Source organism: Tripterygium wilfordii, chromosome 19, assembly GCF_013401445.1.
Source record: "Tripterygium wilfordii isolate XIE 37 chromosome 19, ASM1340144v1, whole genome shotgun sequence".
NCBI lineage: Eukaryota > Viridiplantae > Streptophyta > Magnoliopsida > Celastrales > Celastraceae > Tripterygium > Tripterygium wilfordii.
The window spans coordinates 10,010,412-10,017,834 of record NC_052250.1 but is presented as its reverse complement, the minus strand read 5'-3'; positions in this window follow the sequence as shown (position 1 = coordinate 10,017,834).

The window sequence follows — 7,423 nt, the reverse complement described above, 5'->3', positions numbered from 1 at the left end:
ATTAAAAATTATAAAAATATAAAAAAGGTGGGGTCAATGGTGGGACCAATGTGGTGTATAGAGAAAAAAAGTACTGGGTATATAAAAACGTGTGTGCATTTAAATGAACCCAATTTATATACCTAACCTAACAATTGGTATGAGTTAGTATGGATTAAAACTAAGAATGGAGGAATGTTAATGAAATTAAATTAAACTAACAAAGAAGTAGAAATTCAGATTTTTTTTACTAAGATGAAAGAACAATACTAGGACAATGATTTTACCTAACAATCCTATCACAAACCTTCAATTAACAATCATGCAATTTATGATTCTAATTCAAGGGTTAATTCTTTCTTATATATATTGGTTCATTTGTTCGTGGTACGGTGTCAATAAATATTATTTAACAATGGACTAATCCTGTTCGTTCGCAATCGTAAATGCAAAGCTAATGACTCATTATGATCTAAACATAAAGAAAGCATTCATTGATCCCAAAAATTCCCCTGGTCATGGAAATCTTCAAATACCTTAATGAGATGACCTTTAATGAAATCCAAACAAGCTTTGTAGAAAGCCATAGTGAATCCATCCGGCCCAGGAGCTTTGTCACTATTACAGCTCCACAAAGCTACCTAGATTTCATCCTCTTCGAAAGGTGCCTCAATTGAAGATGCACTTTCATCATGAATTAGGCCTCCAGCCATGACTTTTGCGGAAGAGACTTTTGTAAAAAGCGCCAATGACCTTCTCAATCTCTTTGGGGTCTTCCATTTCACCTCTGCAGTTTTGTCTTGAAAACAAAGCATGCATAACTGACATCATCACCTTCCATCCATCACTCTTTCACCTTCTCAAGAAAGCCTTCTCTTTTGTCCACCGATTCTCAGAATGGAAAGGAGCTGACCCCCATTGAAACTTCCCGATTCCAGAAAGATACCATGATCAGAGATTGCAGACCTTCTGAGATTCTCTGGGGAACTAATCGTACCAGGCATCTGTAATCAAGAATCAGTCTGTTCTAGTATCAAGGGGGACTCTCTCAAGCTCGACCAGGTGTAGTTCCCACCCATTAGTGGAAAGTCAACTTAGTTTGAGCTGAAACACCAGATCCCTGAAACTATTCATAAATTCGTCGATGCAGCACTCACATTTAGTGTTTCTGAAGCCGAAAGGACCTCGTTGAAATCCCTGCATGCCTATCTATTGTCTTATCTTATTTTGAATATGTTCCACACGAAATTCCCACATTGGAAAGATAGAAAGAACTTGTGTGGTTTATATGGCATGAGGGAGACCCAACTCATTGGCTCAAACTTTTGAGTTAGATGAGTTTTCCTCCATTGCCAAGTAAACCCAAATGTGTTAGACCCATGTAACATGGGCTCACCCCCGATCCAAATTCTTCTCTCTAGTCATGATACAATGGCGAGAGATACAATTTGAAAAACTATCTCAATAGTTTGTCTTATAGATTCATATAGTCGACTGTTGGTAGATTCATATAGTTGACTGTTGGGACGAGGCTGATGATGATGCATGATACAAATTGCTGTAGATACTTACTACTAAATGTATATTATAGAACTTGTATATTTTTCGTCTACATTTAGTTATGAAAAATTGTCTATTTTTCATACTGCTATATGTACTAATGCACAAGGTTTTATGAAAAATATACATATTGTTTTGTTTAACTTAAAAGAATTAGGATCAACGAGAGCTATCTCGGTTGGCAATTGGTTGGGTTAGGTATATGTGTGCTCAAGATTCGATTCTCATGAGAAGCAAATTTTTTAACCGTATTTTAAAAAAATAACTTAAAAAGGATTGAGTACGAAAAAAAGATACGGATATAATTGTTTTTGTCGAACACAGTAGTTGTTAAAGATACGATTCAATTGAAATTTGTTTGAAACTCAAGGTTTTGTATTTCTTCAATCTTGAGTTTGAGGGATGATGTTAGAGATATTTGAATCATATCATTACATGTTTGATCTTTTTTCACCTCAAATCAAATATTAGGATAGTCTTTATATTCCAATTACTATTTCATATGAAGTTGGTCATGTATTATTCCTATGAGTAGGGATTCTTTTCATTGTATTTGTTTATTGAAATAGAGTATCTGACCAAGGTCACAGGTCTCTTCCAAAACCAAACCAATAAATTATTAGGGGATATACGCATAAGGATAAAATGTGAGTTCTTTTTTATTCCAATAAGAATAAGTCAGAAGAAGATTAGAAATAAGGACAAAAGTTATAAACTAACCAAAATATTCTTTGTAAAAGACTAAAAGCACACTTTGAAAAAGAAAACACAAGACCCTCTCCCTTGCAAAATACATAAAGGCTTAAAAAACGTGACCTCATGAATTAGACAAACCTCACACTGAAAACCTCCTCGCCCTCCGTCAGATATCTTTTGTCGATCTGCCCTTGATTGATCTATTTCATCGATCCCTTTCTTCGTCATATCCTACGCTGTCATAACTAACGAAAGTTCCGTTATTCTTCTATTGATTAAAGTTCCTCTAGATCCTTCAATCAAATTTATGAGTTTAGAAGAGATAGATCTTCTAATAAGAGAGAAATAGAGAATGAAAATGAAAAGGTCGTCCTTCAATTGTCATAAGCATATATGATATTATTTCTGTTTTGGATCTGTTGGTATTATATTTGTTTAGGATATGCTCAAATTATATCTGAAAAGGTACATCATATTTCTTCTTTTTTTTGTATTTTCTTTTTCTTCTGGTTCTGGTTATGATAGATATATTTTTGATAAGTTGTATTTATCTCTTTTGGATCTTTTGAAATTTTATCTGTTTTTATATGTTATCTGTTACTCATAATGTTATTTGTTTCCTCAAAATATTATTGTTGCATCATAATTTCATTTGTCATAAATTTTCAAAAGAAATTTGTCCCAAACACATGGAAAAATAAAACCAAAATCAATCTCACTTCCCTAAAAATTTACAAATAACATATATAATTAACAGTCCAGAATTTAAAAAACGTTTTTAAAAAATTATTTGTCAATGAAAAATTATATGTTCACGAATATAATCATAAAATCTTAAAAAATAACAAAAACAATAAGATCACATCATTACATGTCTTCCTATTGTGGTTTCATAACATTCCATATCTGTCACGTCTAATTTTCATTCGCCAATATAAAAATAAGATATTTTGCAAGAAACATATAATATATATTAGAAACATATAACAAATAACAAACAAATTACGACATATTAGAAGATCTCACGGGCATAGTGGACTGTTGTCGTTGGACTATCGATCAAGGCCACCGACCCACCAAAGGGAAGCACCGGAGCAATACGACCAACCCCTAAGGAACTTATTGCTAATTTTTCCTTAATTATTATATCATTGATTTCTTTTGTTATTTTTTACTTTATGTATCATTCATGGTAGTAGAATAAGGTTTAAGGATGACAATGGGTCGGGTACCCTTCCAATTAGAGAATATACCAAAACTGTTTTCATTTAAGGTACCTATTACCAAAACTGTTTAAAAAACCATTTAAATTTTCAAAACCAGAACCATTCCATAACCGTTTACCATCAGATACCCATTTATTATTTAGCTTTTAATATTTTTTTATTTTTTCATAAATGATTGGATAACCATTTCCAAATCCGCAAATTCAAACCCTAACCCGTCCCAAACCTGAACCAAAATCCGAATCATGCATTAAAAAGTGAACAAAATAACCTAATTAATAATGTAAAACAAGTCTGCAATAAATCACAATATCTAAAAGTCTACAACTAGTCAACAACGTATATATAGTCACCAATAAAACAATATGATTTGTTATAAACAAAAATGTATAACTCGATTAATTTTTTAATATAATTTGATTTATCATGTTGTTATAGCAAGATCTATCATTATATTATGTTATTTTATTTAAATATGATTTATCTTGTTGTAATTTATAAATATAGTAGTGTACTTTTATATCGTATGATTTAGAATATTATTATTATAAGTCACTTGTTTGTTATAATATATTTTACTACTAATGTAATTACATTTCTTTTTGAAATGGTTCGGTACCCTAAACTTAGTATCAAAAACCAAAATCGACCCTAAACCATGACGGGTTTTAAACTTAAAACCAAAACCATTTCCAAACCCTATAGGATCGGTCTTCGGGTTGTAAATGGATCAAATATCGTACGGGTAGTGCTCGGGTCGATTTTTTTTTTGCCATCCCCAATAAGGTTTGATGAACTATGATAGAAATGGTGTGGTCAATCGTGTCCAGCATTGGATTGTTCATTCACCTTGTATTCCATGTTCTTGCCACCACACGATGAAATTGAGGACAAAAGGGGATTATCCATAGTTTCATGTATGTGCCTTCTCTTCCATGCCCATTCCACCAAACGATGAAATCGAGGAAAAAAAGGAGATTACCCATAATTCCATGTATGTGCCTTCTCTTCCATGTTTGTGCCTCCAAATGATGAAATCTAGGGTTGGTGAGAATTTTGGGCCAATGAGAAGACATTTTCATGTGCTTCGAAGATCCCAGACCTTTAGGCTTATGTATATGATATACATATATGTATTTGGCTTCTTAATTTATGGCTTATATACATATACAATTTTTTTTTATGTGAATCTGTTTTGTGAACCATGTTTGTTAACTTCATCTACAATCATTGGATCTGATCAATGGCTGCTGATGAAGTCCAACTTTTAACCCAAAATAACGCAAATCAGGATGTCCTCCCTTGAGTCTTCTTTCTCCGCTCTTCCCGAAATTCCCACCTCAACGCTCTCTCATATATTCCTTCATCTTCTTTAATCATTTGATTCCTAAATTACTACAAGAAATTAGCGATTTTCCAACCGCTACATAGGATGGAAATTGGGGAAAAATCGGTTGGAAGTCTTATTTTCCAACCAATTTTTAACTAATATATATCCATTGGTAAAAACCTCGTTGGAAATTTTGTTCCAACCGATATTTTCGTTGCAAAAATTTTACATTCCGTTGAATATTTTTTTGGTAGATAATTTTTTCATTGGAAATATTTTTTCCGACCGTTTTAGAATCAGTTGGTTATGACAGCAAAAAAAACAATTTCAAATATTTTATATTTAGTAGGAATTATTTCTCCATAGTAATTAATACCAACCGATATTTTTGTTGGTAAGTATTCATATTTAAAAAAAACTGTTGTACCAACCGAAAAAATGGTTGCAAAACAACACCGCACAATCGATAGGTAGAGATACATACCAACCGAAATAGCGGTTGGTAAGGTTATAATAAAATAAAAAATAAAATTTAATTATACTTTATGCGACATTTAAAAAACTCTTCCAAAACAGATAATTGACAAATCTAAAACCACTTCAGATAAAATTTCATCAAATAATTCAGTATATCAAATGGTATTATCAATATATCAACATAATATTCAATTAAATAACTTAACACAAAGCAATTCAATCCTATCCATCTTCCTCACTCTCAACTCCTTCATCTTTCTCATCCTTACCTTCATCTTCATCCTCCCCACATTCATCTTCATCAAGTGGCAGTTGAGATGAAGTAGAAACCCCATGAACAACTTTGACATTCATTTGCTTGAAAAGAAGACTAACCATGTCGTTTTTTTTATTAAGCTTCTTCATTGTCGTGGAGTGCAAACATTTGTACTGGATATTTTCCTGCTGCAATGATTCTAGAGCAGCCGACTCAGCTTTTCCATTTCGTTCTGTCTCTAACTGAGTATTAAACTCAGCACTAAGTGAAGAAACATGAGTCCTAACTTTTTCTTAAATGTATTCATCTTCATCCCAACGATTTGAGAAATTTGAATGCCGGGAAGAAGCATCTGACACCATTATGGACTGTAAACCAAGTCCATACAACCTTCCTTTTCTCTTCCCACCAACCGTTTCATTTCATACGTCTAATTCAGATGGTAGAGGTTGATTAGCATGTTGATACCACTGTGGATTGTAAACCAAGTCCATCTCACATTACATTTGAGCACATTCATACATATATCAGTAGTTGTTCGGCATTTTAATTGTGTAAAGACAACTATAATTGTAAGATTATTAAAAAAAAAGGCGACTACCATACTTCTTTAGAATTAAACCCCTCAGCATATACATAAAAAGAGCATATTTTTCCCATAATCAGTAGGAAAAAAACAAACAAGATGGTAAACCCAAAAATGGTTATGTAAATACCAAACCAGATACCTGAGCTTGGTGATTCTTGGTTTGTCCTTGGACAAGCGGTTTCTTGACAGCATTGGCAGGATAGAACTTTGGCAATTTTTTTGGGGCGTTGATGGATGCGTCAACGATAAGTGATGATGAATGCAACTATGACAATAGGGGTGGCGTTGGTGATGGGGTCGAAGGCTGGGTTTGAGAAAATTATGACTCTAAAATCAAAGAGAATTAAAAATCTTACGAGGAGAAGATAATTTTGTTTCCAAATGATAAAACCTAAAATCAAAGAGAAGCTAAGAGACAAAGACATGAATCTTACTAGCAGAATAGAAATTAGTTTGGCAAGCGATGATAGGTGGCGTTGGTGACAGTTATGGCGACGATGACGACCAGTTGTGACGACAACATGAGGTGGCAATGGGGATGGCATTGAGAGACGGTAGAGAGAAGGGGAGGATTTATTTTTTTTCGGAGTATATCTGCGTGCAAGGGGAGGGGTTTTTTTAAAGTTGCAATGTTTTTTTTTTGTTTCCAACCACAATTTCGGTTGGAAACAAAAAAAATCTATTAAATTAAGATTAATTTATTTTCCAACTGAAATTTTGGTTGGAAAAAACAAATACAGTAAATTTTTTTAACATAAAATTAGTTTCCAACTGATAAAATCGATTGACAAATTAAATCTCAATACATTACTTATAAAAATAATTAAATTGATTTTTCAACAGCAATTATCGATTGGAAAATAATCTGAATGTTATAAAAAAACAAAATAACATATTCCAATTGAATGTTCGGTTCGGTTGGAAGTATTTATCAAAAATTAAAAAAAAAGGTTTTATAAGTCAGTTGGAAAATCAGTTTTTCCTACCGATTTTCCAACAAATATTTTATCGATTGGTAAATGTTAATATAATGAGAAACGGTTGGAAATCGGTTGCAAATTCCAACCAAAATAATCGGTTGGAAAAAAGCGATTGGTTTTCTACGAATTTCTTGTAGTGAATTCAAATCGACATACCCATTCCCAACTCGAAGCCACCGACTCAAGTAGCCCTAAACTAACCTAACCACATCTCGACCCTTCCCTAAATCGACACAATCCAAAGTTGATTTAGGTTGGCGAGCACCTAGATTCATGATCCTGACAGCAACGACGTGGTTCACGATAGCAACGATGACGACGTGGGTTCAC